Source organism: Mustela erminea, chromosome 3, assembly GCF_009829155.1.
Source record: "Mustela erminea isolate mMusErm1 chromosome 3, mMusErm1.Pri, whole genome shotgun sequence".
Classification (NCBI taxonomy): Eukaryota; Metazoa; Chordata; class Mammalia; order Carnivora; family Mustelidae; genus Mustela; species Mustela erminea.
This window is the reverse complement of record NC_045616.1, coordinates 142,445,478-142,469,593: the sequence shown is the minus strand read 5'-3', so window position 1 is coordinate 142,469,593 and position 24,116 is coordinate 142,445,478.

Genomic DNA, 24,116 nt, shown 5'->3' with positions numbered 1-24,116 from the left:
TTTAGAGTAAATTGCAGTATCCAATAAATCTTTTAAAATCCAATTATTTTATTGGTTTTTAAAACGATTAAAGAACAAATAGACATTTTTGTATTCAAATATGCTCATGTAAAAATAAGTATATATTCATCTAATTGATTTTTATAAAATAATGTTAGTTATCAGTTAAGTAGAATAGTAGCCACACCTCCACAATAATTGGTCAATACAATCAGAGAAAAAGAGAATTTTTTATGAGCACATTGGATTATTATCCACACAGTTTACCTAAAGTAATGTATCTTTTTCCAAAGGAAGATGAAATACTTCACATAATGTATCTCTGATGTGCTCCTTATGATGTTTGAGTTTGCATGATATATTCTTTCAGTTTCTCAAAGTTCATATTCTACTTATAGAAGGAAAGATTCAATAGATAATAAAATTATCACATACATACATTTTGGTATGCTGTTTATTGGTTGAGCTTTCTAATATTAATACAACTTTCTTTAAGATGTTCAAAATTTTGTCAGATACTTATGTAAATATTATTTATCATTTTAGAATTCTTCCTCATAAAAATGTACTAGATATATAGAAAAAATATCAAAATTGAAGAGATACAAATAAAATAATAGTAGTAATATCCCTACAAAATAACCGCTGTCAATTTTCTTCTGCTTCCTTTTGTGTTTTATTTTCTTTGGATTTATTCTATTCCTTTATATGAAAAATGGAACCGTAGTATGACTTGCTTCCTCAAAAAGAGGGGGATATTTTCTATGATTATGAATATTTTAATATTAATCTCTTAATGATTTTATTAAGTGCCAACCTGTTATTTAAAGATCTATTTAGTTTCTTTATTTCAAGATTTCTTTATATTCATAGACAATTTGATGCAAAATATTTTAGTAAGAGTAAAACATTTTTTGAGTCTTTCAAAACTATCCAGTTATTTTTTAAAAAATATTTATTCATTTATTTATTTATTTGAGAGAGCGAGCATGCACATGCAAATGCACACAAGGGGGAGGGGCAGAGGAAGAGAGAGAGAATCTGGAGCAGACTCCCTGCTGAATGTGGATCACGTGACCCCAAGGTCATGACTCAAGCTGAAATCAAGAGTCAGACGCTCAATCAACTGAGCCACCCAGGTGCCCCTAGGCAGTTATTTTTATATAATATTTTATATAATATCTTGCTTGATACACAAACATTATTTTTTAAATATTTGTTATATAGAAAAGACATAAAATATTATAAACTCTTACCGACTCTTAATTTAAACTCATTTTTTTCAGCAGTGGAAAATGCATTATGCCTAATTGTAGAAATGTAAAATGATATACCTTAGTGTAGAAAGAAAAAAAAAAAAGGAAATCTCTTAATATCTACTATAAAGATATAATTAATTCAGTGCTTTTCTTTGATCAGGTGGCTTTTTCAGAAAGCTATTAAGATATTTATATGTCATCTTGAATTTGCTATTTCAAGAGAAAACTCATATTAAATGTATAATAAAATTGTAATCTCTTTTATCTTAGGCCTATACAAATTTTAAAAAAAACTGCTTAGATACTGCAACATTTTCTAAGTTTGATATGCTTTAGAATTTTGAATGGAACCTCAGATGATTTCTTATTAAGTCTCAAGTTCCAGATAAGTTACATAAGGTACTTTTGGTAATTGAATTGTAATAAGAATCTGATTTATTCCCAGGAAAATGATATGCATACTTTTTGGGGACAAAATGATAAAATGGTTTTTATTTGCATTTATTCTGAGTTAGGTGACTTTTTTCCTTCTGTCATTGCAAATTACAGAAAGAATTTGAAACATTCCCATCTGCCAAACATGATCTATATGTACCAAATCATCAACTGTAATGTGCATATAAATCATCCAGAGATCTTTTTCAAATGAAGACATTATAGGTCTAGATTAAGGTCTGAGATTTCAGATTTCTAAGAAGCTCCCAGTTAATGTTGATGCTGATTGAGAGACTTTGATTATCAATATACTCAGGAAATATTTCTTCAAAGGATGGTCCTGATAAGTTTATATCTTTCATAATAGATGTGTCAGTAGCCATTCTGTTTATGTCCTTGAGGAAAATTTGAAAATATAATCCAAAGTCAATTTAAGTATTTATTTCTATAAATATGGTCATTTTGTTGTCTGTGGATAGTAGGGCATCTCTCAGTTGGCTTCACCCCATTTCAACAGGTTGACAAATGCTGTCTTCACTAAATGTCTGATATTTCTTTCACTCTTCTGCCACATCCTTCAGCTGAACACAAAATAAAAACTGAGGGGAAGAAGGCTTTAGCATTTGAATTTCAGTGTTTCTACTTTTCACTTTCGTGTTGAAGTAGATTAGTGAGTTACAATTCTACTCTCTGTTACAGTAGTTAACGTATCCTTTCTAGTTTGCAATTAACACTTCCAGATTTCTGTCAGTGTGTGTCTTTAGCTCATACATTTTAGATCTCCTCAGTGAAGAGTTTAGCAACATGATATTGACCACATATAACTATCACTTCAGAAACACTATTTCATTTGAGGATGTTTTACAGCATTTGCTGCCTGGGAGAATTGCGCATCTGTTTCCTTTCCCACGGTTTGCTGACTTGTTCATCTCTCTCATGTAATATGTTAACACAGTGCCTTAACTGGTCTGTCTGCCCCAAATCTCTACCAAATCTCTGTCTTTGCCTTGTTTCCAGTCAGAACGACATATATTTGAGACCAAAGTACACGGCAATACAAATAATGCAATACTTTTCTAGATAAGCGTCATTTTTTGGTGCATGTTTCACATCTACCTGCAATAAACAATATTGTATAACTGCTAACTCTTTACAATGAAACATCATGTTGCCATTCCCTTAAATTAGCATTACCTTACCCCTAACTTGGAGAAGGTATAATCAAAAAAATACTTGAAAGAACATTATTTCATGGTAATATGAAACATGTTATGGAGAAAAAACTTATTATCCAAGAAGCACATGAACAGACCTAAGCTAAAATGATAAAGAAAATTTATTCCCAGGGTGATCACATTTTCTCCATCTGCTGCATTATATTGTAAACCTGCTTAATTTGGTTTTCAAATGTTAGCTAACAGCTTGTCTAAAGGTTTTCATATTTTCTTTTCATGGTTCAAAATTTGTATGTTGCCTTTTAAAACGCATTCTCTGTTTGAAATAATAAAAATAAAGCCATCCAATGCTCATCTATATTATAGATTATGTACATTGTATTGCAAATAGGTGTTGAATTTTACGGTTTTCTTAGATTAATATTATACAAAGTAAGCATATTCCTATATTTTCCTGCAGGGCTTAAAGAAAACCAGACCATGAAAACATTCAAAATTACTAGATCATGCATGATATATTTTAAAAATTTGTCACCTGGATTAATAATATTTCAAACTTCATAAAGACTTGAAAATCTTTGTAAATTTGAGAACTGCTTTTAGGATTTTTTCTGTAATAATAAGACATAAAATAAAATAATTGAGTTTTTAAAATATATTTTACCTTTTTTTTAAATTTCAGATTTTAGCCAAAGTGATTAAGAGTGCTTTTAAGACAAAATTTCCATATTTACTATGTATTATAGACATTTGTTAGCTATTCATTTTCTAGATTTTAACACATATTTAAATTATAATTTTAAAAAATGTGACAGTGACTTGCAAGCTAAGCAGATGTTATACTTCTGGGATCTTTCAAGATTACATCAGTAGAACACACAACATTTACAAACTCCCAATATTAATAACTGGTAGAAGGAAGTTTATATTATGTGCTAATAATGTTTATTGATACTTATCACTCTTCCTTGCAAATATCTCATTTGAGTAAGCATTAGTAAATATAAGAATGGACAACATAAATTTAACTTCCTGAAGTTCAAAAAATGTCTGTGGTGTTGGAACCCAAATTCACAGAAGAATCAAGTTTTGAACAACTCACCATTAGAATAAGTAGCCCAGAAAATGGACCTTGAGTCCTTCGCATGGGAGGTCATAGGCTATTAGTATAGTCCTGGCAATTTCATTTATTTATCTGGATTTGAGAGGATTTGCCTCAAGGAGACAACACAGATTAAACCAACATACAGTTTAAGGTGAGTATAGAAACTTGCTCAGTAGGACATACTTGGATAAATTCAAGCACAGTATCTCTTTTTGGTTCTCATACAATACAGATGTCTTTTATTCATCCTACAGTTTCTATTGCCCTACATGATTCTTGTCCCACAAGTTGAGCAGGGGTGGTCTCTCTTCTTTAGCATGCCGTTATTTCTAACTGAAAAAATTTTCTGTTTTTCAAAGTTATTACTTTTCACAGAGATTCCACAATTTAAATAAAATTGTTTTTCTCCAATGTTCTCTGTTTAATGACTTCTACCAGTTACTTATCAATTCAGGAATAGATTTTCCCCATTTCCCTGGGCTATAATTTTAAACTGCATGGTTGGGTATTTTAATCAAATGTTTCCCTGTGCTTTATATTTGCATTTCCCAGTTCTGGCATTTCAGAGAAGAGATTTAGCCTCAGTCAATATGCTTTAATAGTAGATATCAATAAGTATAAAACTGACATAAGATTTTAACTCAGCCTTAGTAGGATTCTTTTTTTTTTATTCAGTTGTTATGACGGATAAGAGAAATAGCATTGGGAAGAAATGCTAAGAAGCTGGGACCAACACAGAGCTGCTGTAAAAAGGTATTTAAAATATCTAGATTATGTGGCTGTCTGGATTTCAAGGAAGAGCTCACAGAGGTAGTGGCATATCTGGGAAAAGAAAAATAAGTAAAAAACAGAGTAGGATTAAGAGCTTAAAAGGGAGAAGGAGTCATTTCTAGGGTTAAGATAAAATTCAAGAGTATAACAAATTATATATATATATATATTTATTATTTATTATAAATTATATATATATATATATATATATATATATATTTGTGTTCCAGAGAGCGAATATGAGCTTGGATTTAGGTGTAAATAATCATATCTACTGCAAATTTTACTTTTTCAATTTAGGTAGATTATGGTCTCAACCTGAGATGATAGGTGTGGGGAAATATGCCACAAATAATTCTCATAAATCACATAGGATTCAGCTAAAGTGTCATGTCTTTCAGACAAAATTTCCTATTCCAAAAGATCAGATTATGTTTGTTTATGATTTACTTTCATAGCACACAATTTATGTTATTATTATTGCAACTATCCCCAGCTTGTTTATTGCTGGGCATAGTAGGCTCCCAACAGATCTCGAAGAATATTTGTTAAGTGAATTTGTAAATGAAGATCCTGGTTTCATTAGTGTCAAAGAAGAAACAATTGAAGAAAAAAAAGCTTAAAAGTGTTATATGTTGCAAAAGAATATCTAATTTGTATTTGTCAATTAGGAGGCTTTAGCTAATCTTAGTAAGTTAATTTTAATGAAGTGGGGAAGACACAATCTAAATTCCAATATTTTGAAAGTAAAGAAAAGGAAATAAACTAGAGAAATGATCACAAACTATTCGTTCCAGAAACTTCAATATTAGGGGGGTGGGGAAGTTAGGTAATAATTTAAAGAAGTATTTTGGATGGATAAAAAGAGAGAGAGAGAGAGAAATGTTTAATGAAATAATTGTAACAGGAAATAGATTAATTTCCTGTAGAATGCAAGAGAAGATGTGGTACCAAATTCAGATTATAACTAGCTTTTGTCTTTGGCCAGGTTTCCTAGAAGTAGAACCTAAGACACAGATTTATGTGCAGGTGATTCATTTGGGAAACATAAAAGAAAGTAAAAGAAGAAAGATACAGAAGGTCTTGATTGAAAGATCAAAGTTGTGAGCTCAAGTGAAGTTCAGCATTGTCCTAATTCTGTAGGAGCCTCTGGAATAAACTCAGAATTTATTCCTACTCCAGGAAGGAAACCTGGGACTTCACACTCCCACATCAATAAGTCAATAGGTAAGAGTTCCTTTAAGGATACATAAACTCTAAGTGGAAAACATTTCCATTAGTCCAAGGGTTCAGAAGCTCATGTTAAGAGTAAAGTCCACAGAAGCTGTGGGATAGAACACATTAAAGGTAGAGGAAATCTGGGAGCATTCTTTTTGAAAATTGTTGATGATGACTACAGATTTGAACAGGGTTTTATAGTTTTTCCTTTCATATTGAGGGCAGCTTAGCATACATAAGTTTCTTGGAGGTGCAAGAACTTAATGCAGTAAGTTTATGACAGTTTCTGTTCTCTCAAGATGAAGTATGACTTCTTCAATTCTTGGAGAAAGAGTAGCTTAAGTGTTTCAAGAAGATCAGATGAAAGACTCAAACTTGAGTAAAATATAATATAATATAATGTAATATATAATATATAAAGAGATAAGAAGTATGACTCTTTATATATAGATTGGCTATACATCTTGGCTTGATATATACATGGCTCTTGATATAGAGAGGAAGAGAGAGAGAGAGAGAGAGATTCATTAGTAAAAATCACAAAAGCCCAGGGCTAAGGTCCCACAATAGAAAATTCAGGAAAAGACTAGCAATGCGATAAGGCAGGATTTTCTTCAGAGCAATACCACACTGACTAGAATTAAGAGATTGATTCATGCAGGTACAAAATTCAAATCTGTTAATTTTCAATAAAAAATGGAAGTGTCACACAGATGACACATCTTTAGTCAGCATGTGTATTGTGCTTTTTCTTTGTTTCCACCTATTTGAAGAGGCTGAGTCACGATTGGAAGGGCTTAAAGTGGTCAGATGGCCTTCCAGATGGGTTTAGAATACTCAAAGTACTTGGTTGGATATTGTTAATGGTTATGCCTGATATTCTTTTTCTTTACTCTTCTTCCATGGATAACCAGCCCTTCCAAAACTTCTGGGTGTCACTCTCTACTGAAGTTTATTTATATATTCAATTAGGTTTCTCTCAGGCCCAATCCAGCAGGTACTATTCAGTCCCTTTGCAATCACATTGAATAACTGTGTTGCTTCTTACTAATGTAGATTTGAAAGTTTTAATTTGATGACAATGATTAAAAGAAGAGACAATTAAGAGAAAGGAAAGCACTAGCAGAGTGAGAAAGGATTGATACAATACGCTTCTAGAGGTGATAAATGGAGAAAGAGCACAAGATTGGAAAGCTCATCATCTGTTCAACATTTGCAGGGTATTTGTGAGGAATTTGACAGATGTCTTACATGATGAACACCACCATCACATGAAAATTGGAGGCAGTGTTATTTTTCTAAGTGTAACAGAAATTAGTGCAAGCTTGGGGTAGTCTTGGTGAGAAAAAATGTGCAAGGATTTTAAGATGAGTAAAGTCAAGGATTTTACTCAAGAGTACTCAGAGACATGATTGGGCAAGTTTTGGGATGTTAAATAGAACAAGAAAAATAAGGTAATAGTAATATGTAATCTGAAGATAGAAGGCTGGTTCAACAGGCAAATACATGACTCCAAAGGAGGACAAAAATTGACATAGAACAAAATAACTTTTGTGAAACTTGAATTTGAAGTATGAGAGATGTTTCTGTAAGGTTGATGAATAGGGGATAGAGATAGGAGAGGAGAGTATTGGAACTTAAGATTGCAGAGTTGTTGAAAGTATGAACGAGGCTGTGTATTAGCAAAGATTGTTTGAATTAATTAGAGAGGAAAATAATTAGCTTTTAAAAGTTAATGTTAAAGGTGAGTCGGTGCCTCAGTCAGTTAAATGTCTGCCTTCAGCTCAGGTCATGATCTCAGGGTTTTAGGATTGAGCCCCGCATCAGGCTGCCTGCTCAACAGGGAATCTGTTTCTCCCTTTCCCTCTGCCTCTCCTCTCATTTGTGGTCTCTCATAAGTAAGTAAGTAAGGAAATAAATAAATAAATACATAAAATCTTAAAAAAAATAAAGTTAATGTTAGTATTCACATCATGGAACATTGCTCAGTAATAAAAAGAAAAGCACTATTGATGTATGCAACTAGCTGGATGAATCTTTACAAGATTATACTGAATGAAAAAACTCAACGCCATAAGGTTACATAATGACTGATTCCATTTATACAATATTCTTGAGATGACATAATTATAGAAATAGAATCCTTGTTGCCAGAGAGAAGGGCAAGTGTATGAAGTGAGGAAGCTTAGAAGGAAGTGGATCTGGTTAAAATAGGGAAATGTGAAGGATTCGTTTGGTGGTGGAAATGCTCTGTATCCTGATGTATCAACAATGTTAATGTCCAGTTCGTGTTATTAGACTATAACTTTGCAAGATAATTACTAGCTGGGGTAAATAAGTAAAGGGTATTAGGAATTATTCTCTATTATTCTCACAACCTTATATAATTCTACAGTTATCCCAAAAATAATTAATAAAAATTTTAATGTTAGACCTTTTCATTTTACATTCACATGCATAATATATTGAAAAAGGTTAGAGAAAAAGATGTAGGGTTAGGTGAACAGTAGTCTAGATAAACACAGACATTTGATACAGATTTAGGAGGCCAGAGTAATTAAGTAAATGGAGCACCACTGAGTGAGGATATTTGAAAGTAGATGAAAAACAATTAGTTTTCAATGCTCATGGGTAGTGAGAAAAATACCATTTTGTTGGTCTTATTACCTGGTTGGAAAAAGGAATATTCTTTGCCTATGAATGCTTTAAGGAAATTCATATTATGCCAAAAGAGTTAGGAGTTAGTAAAGACATAATCAGAGCAATGCTTACAGATGAAATGAAAGAGTTATTTTATTTTAAGGAGGTCCAAATGGCACAGCATAAGAGTTTGAGAAATAAAACAGTGATAAAAGTTTCATTTCAAAGAGTGAAGGTAAGGCATGGTGAAAGAGAAAGAACTGTGTGAGGCTGACTGTATAAAAAAAAGTGTATGGGCATTTCATCAAAAACGTCTGATTACATCAGTCCTAAGCCTACAGAAATCTTTAGCTTCTGCCAAACTTGCAATGATGAAGAAACTGACTGATTGAGATAAGTGAGAATTATAGTAACAACAGTATTATAATCAGGGATTAGTAAAGAGTTTCTTATGATGTAAAATGAGTCATCAAAATGCAAGAAAATTAGAGGACTGGTATGTAGATTATAGGGCCATCTGCTGAAAAGTATAGATTTATTTTCTCTATCATGGATGCCTATGCTTTTGAAATTTGCCATTGGAATACATCTGAAATTTTTATATGACTGCGTATACACACACACATGGGCACACGTGTGGGTGTGCATGCACACACACTTCCAGATGATGAAAATGTCTTTGCATTTAAAATGAAATATTTTCTCCTTAAAAATTAATGAATGATTTATTTGTTTTTCTAAAATAGTAAATACTTTTGAGACTATTTCTATTAAGAAAGAGCCCTAGAGTGGAAGATTTGATGAAAATAGCTGTATAACATTAAAAGAACAAACATTTTAATAGTGGCCATATTAAACTATAATTCACAATATGAAGAAACTTGTGCTTAGATGTATAGGCTCATGTGTATTTTACACATCATACACATGGGCATGCACACACGTGAGTTGCTATTTTTCAGTTTTGGTCTTGGAACCAGCCATTACTGTGTTATAGTGAAAACAAAAGCATTACCATTCATGGGTATCAGGAAGATGAGGTTTTCTATTATATATTTCCATAACTCCCTTCACCATATGTTCAATATTTACAGAACATGATTTTCTGGTTCTAGAGACTGGTTCTCTATGCTTCCTTCCTATTGCTGGGATGGGAATTCAAGTGTAGTCCCTTTGAGGCTCAACAATTTCTCTACTGTCACAGTAAGTGACCATGTAATAATATATAAAGCTGCTTCCAGCGATGGTAGAAATCTAGTGTAGCTATAGAGACCAGGATTATCTGGAGTGTCCCCCTGCTTTCTTCCACTCTGACTTCCGGTGCTTAAAAATTCCATTATTGTTCAATGCAGACACTTACTCTAAAAATAGCTCTAAAACAAGTCTTCCTTGCCAAAATCATTGTTTGAAGTTACAGCATTTTTGATTCAGTTGTATGACTTCTAAAGGTTTAAATAAGTTTTGTCAAGAGACTCCACATGAAGCAGGAATCTATCAAAATCCTAGAGGAGAACATAAGTAGTAACCTCTTCGACATTGGCCACAGCAACTACTTTCAAGACGTATCTCCAAAGGCAAAGGAAGCAAAAGTAAAACTGAACTTTTGGGACTTCATCAAGATCTAGAGCTTCTGTACAGCAGAGGAAACAGTCAACAAAACAAAGAAGCAACTCATGGAATGGGAGAAGATATTCTCAAATGACATCACAGACAAAGTGCTGATACCCAAGATCTATAGAGAACTCCTCAAACAACACACACAAAACAGATAATCACATCAAAACATGGGGAGAAGACATGAATAGACACTTTTCCAAATACATACAAATGACTAAAGACACATGAAAAAATATTCATCATCATTAGCCATCAGGGAGATTCAAATCAAAACTACATTGAGATACAACCTTACACCAGTTAGAATGGCCAAAATCTACAAGACAGTAAACAACATGTGTTGGAGAGGAAATGGAGAAAGGGGAACCCTCTTACACTGTTGGTGGGAATGCAAGTTGGTGCAGCCACTTTGGAAAACAGTATGGAGATTCCTTAAGAAATTAAAAATAGAGGGTTGCCTGGGTGGCTCAGTGGGTGAACCTCTGCCTTTGGCTCAGGTCATGATCTCAGGGCCTTGGGATCGAGCCCCACATCATGCTCTCTGCTCAGCAGGGAGCCTGCTTCCCCCTTTCTCTCTGCCTGATTCTCTGCTTACTTGTGATGTCTCTGTCAAATAAATAAATAAAATCTTTAAAAGAAAAAAAAAGAACTTGGGATAAAAACAAAAAAGAAATAAAAAAAAAAAAAAGAAATTAAAAATAGAGCTCCTGTATGACCCTGCAATTGCACTACTGGATATTTACCTCAAAGATAAGATGTAGTGAAAAGAAGGGCCATGTGGACCCCATTGTTCACTGGAGCAATGGCCAGAGTCGCCAAATTGTGGAAAGAACTAAGGTGCCCTTCAAAGGACGAATGGATAGAGAAGATATGGTCCATATATACAATGGAGAATTATGCCTTCATCAGAAAGGATGAATACCCAACTTTTCTATCAACATGGACAGGACTGGAAGAGATCATGTTGAGTGAAATAAGTCAAGCAGAGAGAGTCGATTATCATATGGTTTCACTTACTTGTGGAGCATAAGGAAAAACACAGAGGACATGGGGAGATGGAGAGAAGGGAGTTGGGGGAAATCGGAGGCAGAGACGATCCATCAGAGACTGTAGACTCTGAAAATCAAACAGGGTTTTGGAGAGGAGAGGGTTGGGAGGGTAGGTGAGCCTGGTGATGGGTCTTACAGAGGGCACATATTGCATGAAACACTGGGTGTGGTGCAAAAACAATGAATCTTGGAACACTGAAAAAACAATAAATAATTTTTTTTCAGAAAAGACACTGAATTTTAAAAGAGGTGAATGCAAACCTGTTTTCAGTGCTTAGAAGTGGTAAACAATCATTCCTATCAGTATGTTTCTTTTTTCTCAAAAGTAGTTAAAGTTGTAAACCTGCTATTCTATGACAGATATGGTTATCTTGCTCAATGGAGATAAAATCTGCTATTCCCTGAAGTCATAAATATGTTGGAAAGTATCACAATATTTGGGACAATTTGGTAAAGAGAACTTTCTAAACAACTGATATTGCTTTATTTGGTAGAATATTTGTAGCGATTGTGTAAAGTTTGCAAGTCACTAAAACTTAGTCGTTTTAGTTATTCTTTTCTTAAAAAACAAGATTAATTTAATATTATAATACAACATATAATGTTGCCCTAAGTTGTGGAAAATTGTGAGAACAGAGGTTTGAAAATTGCAAGGAAAGTAACTTCTGAAATGTTAGCATTTTAATGGAGTATATTTGAAGAAAACAAAGCAGAAATGCAAATGTGTCTTGTCATTCCCATGCCATCTTGTGCTTCACCTTTGTTTTATCACTTTGGCCATCCCTTCTGCATTCAATCTCAAGAGAAGAATATTTAGTGTACAATGACGATTATTTGTATTCTTCCTTCATGCATCCAACTTTCCCTGGGCCTTTAAATCTTTGTAGCCTCATATCTTAAATACTTTATGGATTAATCACAAATATTATTTCATGAATATTTGGGTGACCTGATGAGGATAATGTCCGAAGGTGAACTTTGATTTTGAAGATAGCATTCAGTTAATATATATTTTTTTTATGGAAAAGCTAAACATTTGATTTAGAGTCTACTTATTTTCAGAACCACTTATATTTATTTTATTGAAACTTCTACTCTAAATTTTAATTTTCACATGGTGAAATGACATGAAAAAAAAAAGTTAGATAATGCTTATACCTATTCAATAATGCTGTGATAAATAATGTTTACAACTGAGTCAAAAGTAAAATTTTCATTGCCTTCATTCTGTCACTTTGTCTTGAGGTATTAAGAATAATTATAAAATACTTGAACTGTGCATCCACAAAAACCAGTAATCATTTCACATGACTTGTGTTTTTCTCAGCTTATTATTATGCCACAGATTGTTTTTATTTCTTAAATTAAGAGGTGCAATTTTTGTTCTGTTGCATAATATGCTCCTGAATGAGACAAAAAGTCCATACAATGAAACATTTAAGAATAGGTTACAGGATATGAGGGAGGCCTGTGAGCATGAGCCCCACTGTTGCAGAACTTCTCAGCAGACAAAAGGGCTTCCAAGAACTGTTATGAACTAGGAGGTGTTATGCAGGATGTTAGAGCCGACCGCAGATAGACCCCCGGGACATGGGGTACGTGCTACAAGCAACATGAACAGCAGCAGACGAGCAGCCTCACACGTACAGCAGACCGCAGATTAACCGCAAGCGCCCTTGACGCAGTGACTGAACTTGCATATAAGCAGCACTGGCCCTCTGCTTGTCAGAGTGTGCTCTTGGGACACTCTCGCTCAGATCATCCTCCTGGTCGATGCACCCAAACGGTGTGCTCCAGAAAAGGGGATGAAGCGGGAGTACCCTGGGCCCTCTCCCTACCCCACGCGGCTAGAGTTGTCTGTCTTGTCTTAGCTATTGTGTGGTACGTGCTAATAAACAGCTTTCGCTTTCAGTTATTGTGTGTGACCCGTTTGCTTCCGCCATCGGACAGGCTCACTCCCCTGGGAGCTCCGTGAGCGGCAGAGAGCTCCCAGGATACATATGTTTTAATTTTTTTTTTTTAAACAGTAATATGTATATAAGAGCTAACCAATCATTATTAGTTGTCATTTTCTTGTGTTTTCATTTATCAAATTGTTTGTACAGCTTTCAGGCATGTAAAATAGGATTTTAATTCCCTCTTGCTGCACACCACTTAATTTCAGATAAATCAAATGAAATGAAAAATCCTTGAAAATCAATGTTGACTTAAAATTGTTTCCAGTAATATAAGAAATCCATAAAATAAAGGTTAGTTACTATTAATTCTTTAAATAGATGTGTTTTAATCCTGATTCTGCCACAAATCAGCAATAGGGCTGAGAGAGGTCACATGATCTGCTTTAAATAGTTGCTTCATCTGTAAAATAAGGATAGAGCAGTATTTTGAACTACAATAGTGTAAGGATCTCACTGTCTCATTTATATGAAGCCCTTAATATAATTCCTAGTATACGTTTTTTAAAATAACAAATGATAGTTATTTTTATAACTAATGTAATTATTATAAGTATTTCATATATTAAAGCAAGAAACAGTTTTAAACCTTCTAAAAATATTTAAATATCAATGTTGTTATATATTGTATTATAATTTACTAGATATCTGTTATATTTAGGAGTACCACATTGCCCAACAGTTAAATGTGGACTTAAAAAAAAGACTATATGGGTTCAAAATTATGGCCATGGCAAATTTTTTAAAAATTTATTTATTTATTTGATGGACAGATATCACAAGTAAGCAGAGAGGCAGGCAGAGTGAGAGAGAGAGGCAAGCAGGCTCTCTGCTGAGCAGAGAGCCCGATGCAGGGCTCAATCCCTGGACCCTGAGATCATGACCTAAGCCGAAGGCAGAGGCTTAACCCACTGAGCCACCCAGGCACCCTGTGGCCATGTAATTTACTTTGCCTCTCTTAGTTTCTTGACCTGTATAAAATTAAAATAGTAGTTATGCCTACTGTATTTGTTTCTGAGGTTTACCTTAAAGCAATAAAGGTATATAATTAAAAGACTGGTATTTATGGTATGATTTTTTTATCTTATGTGTTATTTCTCAAGATTTTACTATCCTAGTTCCATCAAAAGGATATTTACTAGAGAAATTTGAAGTGCAAATATGAGTTACTGCCTTTGAAAACCTGAAGTCACTATTCTTGATCAATATAAGTGTTCAGAAGAAACATTGAAATAGCAAATGGATATACTGCTGTTTTCACTACAAATGGATCACAGAAAAGATTTTGCCAGAATAACAGCAGACGAGATCCTAGCAAGTATATATAAATTCCCTTCAGCATTTCTGTTGTCAGTGTGAAGTCTGCTTAAGTGTACAATTTCATGGTTGACTAGTCATTGTCCTTGGTTGAATTTATTTTCAGTGATGGTTAAAAGATCATTGGTTTTCCAGTTGCTGCTCAGCGGTCATAAATCTATATGGAAAATACCTATTCTAGTGAGGTCTTAAACTTTAGATTACATATGTATCTTTAAGTCAAGAGCTCAGCAATCCTAAATGCATCAATATTGCATAATTGAACTTGAAAATTTTCTTCTCAATCACTAACAAAAGACTGACTCTGCTCAAATAATAACTTCTCCAGCAAATAATGTATTTGAATCTATACACCACAAAAATAAATAATATAAGATGAAAATTAACTTCTTCACAATGAAGATACAAAATGTGTTAGGCTAAATTTGCTTTAAATAAACATTCTTAAATAAATAATCTATGAATTCTCTTTATTGCTTTCAGAGCTAATCTTTTGACAAGAGGCATTAATATTCTCAGAGTTTTGTTGCACATCTTGATTTTGATATGGTACTATGAGTGCAAAAACATTCAAGAAATACTGATATTAGAGTAAATCAAAATCAACAAAACAAAATGCCCAGATCGATTTTCATCTCTATGTCAAAGAAATCATATTTTTGATGCATAAATTAAGAAATGAGTTATGTGTATCATGCTGTGAACTCTATTTCCTCCTGAAATTCATTTGTACCTAACTCCACTAAGAAAAGTTTACTTCTTGTATATTTGTGCAAATAACTAATTTATTTTATTGTTTTCCTCTGAAAAAATGGATGGACAAGCATTTGATTCAGAATTTAAATCTTTTAGATTTTCTTCTTTGTCAGCAGATGAGTCAGTCAGTGAGAATTATGATATTTCTCAACATATTTAAGATAAATGATTTGAAATAAAACATTCATTACTTTAAAAGATGCAAATCCATTGTAAAGAATCTTTTTTAGATAATAGTCTTTTCCAGCACATAAGATAAAGCAGCTTGTTAATTGCTATTCCACTGGTATTTAGAAAACCCAACTGAGACTCATGTCTGAGTTGGTATATTAGTTACCCATCACTGCATAATAGATTACCCTGAAACTTGGTAGCTAAGAACACCATATATAACTATGTTATTATAGTTTCATTGGGTCAGGAATTTGGATGTGGCTAAGATGGGTAGTTTTAACCCAAGGTATTTTATATCATGGTAGTTCAGATGTTGGCAAGAGCTACAGTTATCTGAAGATATAAGAAGCCACCATAACTGGGTTCTTGGAAAGAAGACAATGCTTCTTCCTTACTCTTGGTCATGTGGGTCTCTTCAGAGGCAGCTTAATGTATCCATGGCATGGTTTGTGCATTCTCCAGAGCAAGTGATGTGAAATAGAGAGCAAAGAGAAGATACAATGGTTCATATGACCTAGTCTTCTAAGCTACAAGCCATCATGTCTACTTTATACTGTTTATTAGAAGCAAGTAACCATGTTAAGTTCACACTCAAGGAGAGGGGAATAAGGCTTCACCTGTTGAGAGCTGGAGTACAAAGTGTCTGTAGACATGTAGACAAGTTAAAACAAACAGAGTCTCCTTTCCAGCCACAGATGATGATTCTTCTTCTTCTTCTTCTTCTTCTTCTTCTTCTTCTTCTTCTTCTTCTTTTAATTTGACTGTAGTTGACACATAATGTTATGTTAGTTTCAGGTGTACAACATAATGATCCAACAAGTTTAAGCAGTGTGCTATGCTCACACATGTAGTCACCATCTGTTACCACATAATGCTTTTACAATATTATTGACTATATTCCTTATGCTAACCATAGATTATTTCTGTTTCTTTCATATACAAAAGATATCCATCCCCTCAGAAAGCCTTTACCAGTTTTATTCTATTCTAAAACCAGCTAGAACTTCAGAACCTTGACATCTATGTACAAATGAAGCTCATCTCATGTGGGTCTTTAAGTATTTCTCCTTGATTGAGGGTCCTCTTGATTTTAAGACCAATGAAATAGAGATACCCATTATTGTGCCCTCATAGCCCCAACACACAATGGTGGGACAGGTGTAGCATAAGAGACACAGAAAACAGAGTTTAATAAAACAGAGTTTTATGGCAACCACACAATATTGTGTGTGCTTATGTGTCTGTGAGAGAGAGAGAGAGGGAGAGAAAGAGAGATATTACAGACCTAAATGCTAAACCTAAAGGTTTTAAACTTTCAGAAAAAGAGCATCTGATAGAGTATTTACAGTTTGAAATCTTGGTTAGGTAAAATTTTCTATAATGATATGTCTATAAGGCAAAAATTTGATAAGTGGACTCCATCAATATTAAAACATTTTATAAGCCCTTAACTAGGAGAAAATAAATGCAAACTGCACATCTGAAAAAGAACATGTTTTCAGAATATACCAAAACCTAATAACTAAATAGTAGAAAAACAAACAACTCAATGGGAAAAAATACATAAATATTCTAGCAGACATTTAACTAAAGAAAAAATATAAATGGTAAGTAAGCAGATTAAAAGCTATATGAAATCAATATTCATAATTGTCTGTTGAATTCATAAATCAAAAGCAAAATGATACATCATCGTACTCCTCTCTGAGGGGCTAAATGGAAAAAAAAGACAAACAAACAACAAAAAAAACCAAACCCAACCCAACCAAACCAAAGAAAAAAACTGGCCGCAGTAAGTGCTTCCAGGATTCAGAGAAACTGAATCTCATTCATAACTGATAAGAATGTAATATGGGGGGGGGGCACCTGGGTGGCTCAGTGGGTTAAAGCCTCTGCCTTCAGCTCAGGTCATGATCCCAGGGTCTGGGATCGAGCCCCACGTCAGGCTCTCTGCTCAGTAGGGAGCCTGCTTCCCCCTCTCTCTCTGCCTGCCTCTCTGCCTACTTGTGATCTCTGTCTGTCAAATAAATAAATAAAATCTAAAAAAAAAAAAAAAAAAGAATGTAATATGGGATAACCAGAGGGGGAAAAATGTAGCATTTTATTTACCATTCACATCACAAAACTCAACAATTCTAACTTGTGAGAATTTCTGTATGGGAAATAAAAATGTTTGATCACACAAAAACTTATGTATGAATGCTTAAATTGACTCTATTCATAACTGCCTCAAACTGAAAAGAACCCAAAGTCTATTAACTAGTGAATGAATAAATAACCTGTCATATAAGATTGAATACTATTCAGCATTAGAAATGAATCAGTTATAGGTATAAGTAAGACAGTGTGTTAAATTCAAATGCATTATACTAACCATATAAACTGTGATCAAATATATACGGCATTCCAAAAAAAGGCAAAATAATAGGGACAAACAAACAAATCAGTGGTTGCAAAGGGTCACAGTTAGGGGAGTTGTTTACAAAGTTGCCAAAAAGAGATTAAGGATTGCAATGGTTGTGATGGGCATCTGGCATAATATAGAAGTGTTGAATCACTATATTGTACACCTGAAACTAATGTTACTATGTTAACTAATTGGAATTTAAATAAAAACTTAAAAAAAAAATAAAATAAAATTGCCCAAGGGGATTTTTTTTTATTTTTCTTTTTTGGAGTAGTGAAACTTTCCTATATTTGATTTTGGTCTTGTCTACATTAATGTGTATTCTTTCCAAAACCCACAGAACCATAGCTTAAAATGAAGTCAATTTTACATTATGTAAATTATTCATCAATAATTAAAAAAAGGAACTAAAGAAAGAATGAAGAGGGGAAAATTGCTGAATAAAAATGTTCTCTGTTTATAAATCGGGTTGCAGTTAATGGGAGACTTGAGACTCTAGTTTACCTCCAGTGAATTACAGAGCTGCAAATGTGAAAGCTGAGAAAGGGTCAGTGATATTTTATTTAAAAAATTAATAAGGGCCACAATACTATAGCCTTATCGAGGATGTATCTTTATACGGAATTCCTAATTATGCTTGTCCATAAGCCGGAATGGAGTTAACCTACTTTTTGTACTGAGGAGGTGTGCACACTTTCCTGGTCATCTCTACTCTCCTGTATTTTTATCCTCAAATATTCTGGACCAATTTTTCACTAGCCTTCCAACAGCTATTCTTCTACCTCTTTTCATCCTCAGAGCGCCCCTTGAAATTCCCACCTAAAATAAACACCGCTGGGGTGCCTGGGGGCTCAGTCTTTAAGTGCCTGACTTTGGCTCAGGTCATGATCCCAGGGTACTGGGATTAAGCCCTGCATCAGGCTCCCTGCTCAGTGGGAAACCTGATTTTCTCTCTCCCACTACCCTTGCTTGTATTCCTTCTCACTGTCTCTCTCTCTGTGTGTCAAAAAAATGAATAAAATCTTAATATAAATAAATAAATAAAATAAACACCCCCTGTGTAAATCATACTTAGCCTTATGCTGAGGATACCTCTCACAAGGAGAATTCTCGTTCACAATCCTCGTAACAAAGAACAGAGACATCTTTACATTGTAGCTCCTTTTCTCTGACTTTAGATGACTTCTTGTATAAAACACTCCCTGCTCCTAGTTCTCCTGATGTTCCTAATTCAGTGATTATTTTGAAGCTACAATGTAACTTTCCCGGAATAAAGAAAAATAGTGTCAAACAGTTGAACTCTGACCTTGAGAATAAATGCTTTAACACTATCAGAACAAAACAAAACAAAACAAAACTCCCTGCTTTACTTTGGTAATAGACTCAAGAAGTAAACAAGCAACCACAAGAGTTTTCCTGCCCAACAATCAGTTGGCTGCAACTGTAACTTTTTGAAATCCAGCCAAATCCCTATGTTTATCCCTATATTTGTTCTGCTCCAGGACTCATGCTGAAAGTCAGCCAGTCCCTTAATTTTATCTTTAAAGTCTGCCAAAATCCTCAGTCTTTCTGAGTTCTGAAAGTCATTCAATTCCTGAACTCCTTCATCTCATTGTTTTCTGCAGGTACCGTTGTCCTAAGTGATGCATTTAGATTTGTTTCAAGTATGTGTAAGTGAGGATAGGATCTCTGATCTCAGCCTCAACTCAGTGTTCGAAGATATTCCTCACCAAAGTACTAGCCCAAACTACAAAGAGGGCAGCTGAGGAAAAAAACTACAAACAGTGAATCACAATACAGCTCTAAGTTAAAGTAATGGCATAGACCATGGATTTAGCACATCTACAGAGAAAATAAGTAAAACCATTAAGCAGTGAGAACAGCCTGAAGGAGAAGAAACCGAAGGATAAATAAGTGGTTAAGAGGCAAGTGTTTGGCCAAAAGACGATTAAGGTCACTTAAAAGGTATTTTAATCATCTTCATTTCAAATATTTAAATCCCCGGGCAAGATCTGGGACCTGCGAAAACCTTCTGTGAACTTCATTAGCAGAAAGTATGAGTCAGGGCCTGAAAACTTCAGGCAGAGACCAAAGCAAGTTCTCAGAGTCCATCAACATAATAAGAGTACCATCTGGTCACGTCCTGTCTGGCTCCCAGGCATGTTCTTGAAATTATATTTGTACAATTTTGAGTTAAAAATTATCACACATCATCTGGTTCTACAGACACAATTCTGCTTTGCCACTGACCCCACATGTGCCATTGTCACAGATATGCTCACTGAAGTTGTTGATCCTTTTTAAATTTTTTTCTTCATGTTAATAAAACTTTTTTCCCTATTTAAATATTATTCGATACTTAAATACTCTTCATCTATTTCTATTTGCTTTTCTCTTTTTATGCATATGGTGAAACTTCTTTCGTTTTCTTTATGGATTCCTCTTCACTTGTTTTGCTAATACATTTTGTAATGTTTGAAGAGCTTGGGTGGAGGGTATAGATTCTTTGGCTCTTGAAGTGTCTTTTGTACGATACTACCTGTATTTTCCCCAGTTGTTAATTGCATGCGATTTATAAATCATTGTTTTCATAAGTGATAAAAGTTAACAAACCATTGCAAAGCTTACGAATTAAGGAAGAAATAGATTCGTTTCTACTGGTAGACCCTGCGCCATGTATATGGTGTCCCAGTGGCTCTCCAGCAGCCTTGAGTGGCCCCAGTTCCTTCCGCTGATGTCTAGTATCTGTTTTTTGTTTGTTTGTTTGTTTTTCCTCCTGTCTTTGAGGCAAGATACAAGGGCCTCAGTCCTATCCGTTTTCATATTTGGAAAGGCAGTTTGTTTTGTATTATGTGATTTTTTGTTTATTTTGTTCTGAAATTAAAATATGCAAAATAAAGGAGATATGGTTTTATACCAAGGAAAAAGTCACTGCAAAATCATTCCACAAACCTTTTTAAATGTTTAATAAAAATTACATGTCTAATATGTAAAAATTGATACTATACTTTCAATACTTTATAGAATACATAAATGTAGTATCATGGAAATAATTTGGCCTTTGTCTCTGGTTCCTGGAACAGAACTAAGTCTTGCAATTTCCTGAGTGTAAGAGTGATAGGAACATCTCTTGTTTTATTTATTTATTTATTTGGAACATCTCTTGTTTTAATGAGGTGACTCTTGGAGCCTCCCTAGACAGGTGATCTCAGGGTGAAGACTGGTTGCCAAAAAGATCAAGCTTTGATTAGAAGCTTGGGGCTTTGGGCCCCCACCGCTCAGACTCTGGGTTAGGGAGAAAGATTGGAGATGCAGAAATCTGGTGTCAAACAATTGATTCTTGTTAAACATGGGGACTAGTTTCACAATTGAATGTATATACTTGCATTATGTTAAGAACATTTTATTAAACTTATCATGTGTTATGTCGTATAATCTTGTGTCCTTGATTATTACATGGATTACAATTTTTTGACATTTAATCTATCTTACAGAACTGACATGTAATTTTATTTTCTTATAGTTGGCATTGCTTTATCCATTGTTCCGTTATTTTGCATATTGACTGGGCTCACTGGTATTACATGAAAGATGGTAGGCAGAAATGTACGTAATATAAGAAAAACATGTATACAAATACATATGTACCATATTTGTTATATTTACTTAAGTTCTTTATACCCACCCTTAGTTTTTAGTCCATCTTCCTTTCTTCACAAGTCATATTATTTTTCCTTGAGAATTTCCAAGGAAAAATATCTCATTAATAATTACCTCTCATAAATATTAACAAAGTTGCAATTTGTTCCAACAAGGGACTGTAACTAATACTATTTTACATTCTGTTCTCCTGACCAGAGCTATCACAGTTTTCCATCTTAAGAATTATTTTTGGGGGGTGCCTGGGTGGCTCAGTTGTTAAGCATCTACCTTTGGCTCAGGTCATTTCCCAGGGTCCTGAGATTGAGCCCTACATTAGGCTCCTTGTTCAGCAGGAAGTCCGTTTCTCTCTCTCTCCCACTCCCCCTGCTTGTATTCCCTCTCTCACTGTCTCTCTCTCTCCGTCAAATAAATAAATAAAATCTTAAAAAAAAAAAAAAGAATTATTTTTGGAATTCCATTGGGAAAAAAAAATCAGAGTCAAAAGACACATATTTTGCTTAAATTTTTTTTGCAGACTTCTAAGAATCATTTTAATTCAATTTAAGCACATATACTTTCTTAAAAATCTATTTCCTTCTCACTGTTCTATTTTTTTTTTCATTTTAAGTTTTCAAGCATTACTATTGAGTTATTGTTATTAATGTACTTCTTCTGTCATTTGAACAAGTTCTAAAGAGGGAGATTTTGAAATTGCATATTTGGCCCAATAGTTGGCACTAGCAATTTCAAAATCCCTCTTAAAAACAATAATGCATGTGTAGGCCTCCAAGAAATATTTGGGAAACTGTTTTGGAACTATGACAGTTCTTAAGGATATAGGCTGAATCATTCAGATATGTATGACGAAAACTTCTGTACATATAATATCTGGGGTTATTGGTGTTACACATGATTTATTATGAAACAATGAATTCCCCAATGATGGCACCTAAAATTGAAATCTAATACTATCATAATGTTTGCCTTATTTTGTAGGAATATTACTTTATCTATGTTCCCATTTCATAGTTTGTAAATTGCAGATGACATTGACATATTCTAGACTGAAGCAAATTTTGAATGCAAATAAGTTGCACATGTGTGGTGCTTGGGTCTGTGTTGCAAATTTTCTGTGTGTGTGGTTAATGCAAACTCAAATTACTAGAGCAAAATATGAAACAACTGCCTTATATTATGTAAATTAGGGTGTCAAGGATTGGGTAAATAAGCTACCTACCAAGTTCAGCACCAAAATTGTGAAAGTTCTGCATTTTTAGAATACAACTTAGTGACAATAGCTTTCTTTTTTATGGAGGATATGGGAAAATATTCACATTTCAGTTCTTTGGACTGTCAGTCTAAACTTGCAAATCAAAAGAAATTCTGAAAGAAGAGTTTGATTGTCTAAAACCAAGTATTCTAAATTATGGAAATATACCTCAAAGAAATGAGAGAGAAATCATAATGAAGCTGCTTTCTCTATTGAATATATTCTCCTAAAATGTTGCAAAATAGAAGTTTTAATGTCTTAAAATATTCTTTAAGTTGAAAAATTCTGCTTCCTCAAATAATCAGAAACCTTTACATTAACTTTCTGGATAGCAGACTTTTCAATACCAAGATTTAAGGCTTATTTTGACCAGAGTTGTAAGATATGACTAAGCACTTTATGAGCAGAGGTAATTTTAAGTTTTTTTCTCAAAACAATTGAACCATACTTTGATGTTTATGTTGAATGTCTGCAAGGTTTGTGTCCACTGCTGATAGAACTGTCATTCAATCATATAACTCCTTCATAGAACCCAATGGTTAGATTCTGAGGATTACCTGGTAGCAATCTGCAACCACTCCTCTATTTTAAGTCATATCATTTTAAATATAAAGATATAGAAATAAATTATTTTATTAGAATATTAGAAACTAGTCATGGGAGACCGCCATCTACCAAAATCTCAAGGATACTGGAGACTTTCTAACGATTGCAATGTCCCTGAGGTGACCTTACTTCTGGATTGATCATGCTGTGCAGATATTTATTTATTGTGCAGTTGTATAAAGATACAAGAATTAAGATAACATTTTTTTAAAAGATTTTATTTATTTATTTGACACAGAGAGAGAGAGATCACAAGCGGGCAGAGAGGCAGGCAGAGAGAGAGGAGGAAGCAGGCTCCCTGCTGAGCAGAGAGCCCGATGCGGGGCTCGATCCCAGGACCTGAAATCTTGACCTGAGCCAAAGGCAGAGGCTTTAACCCACTGAGCCACCCAGGTGCCCCAAGATAACATTTTTTGCTTACTCTCACATTCTTCCATAAACGGAAGATATGAGGGCTAAATTAATGAGAAAAAGGCATAGTTCTCCCTTAGGGTGTTACAGAAAATAAATTATGACTTTTAGACTTTGTTTGCTATCCATGCCTCAGCTGCAGTGTACCTCAGTCAATCTCAATTGTTGCCTTTGCCTTTGGAAGCCCTAACTTATTTAATCAAGACAAGCATGTTTCGGTGTTATAAAACACTGTGTCTGGGGATACACAATGATCTTAACTAAATTATTTAATGGGACAAAAAGAGCCATTAGATCAGAAAATTAGTA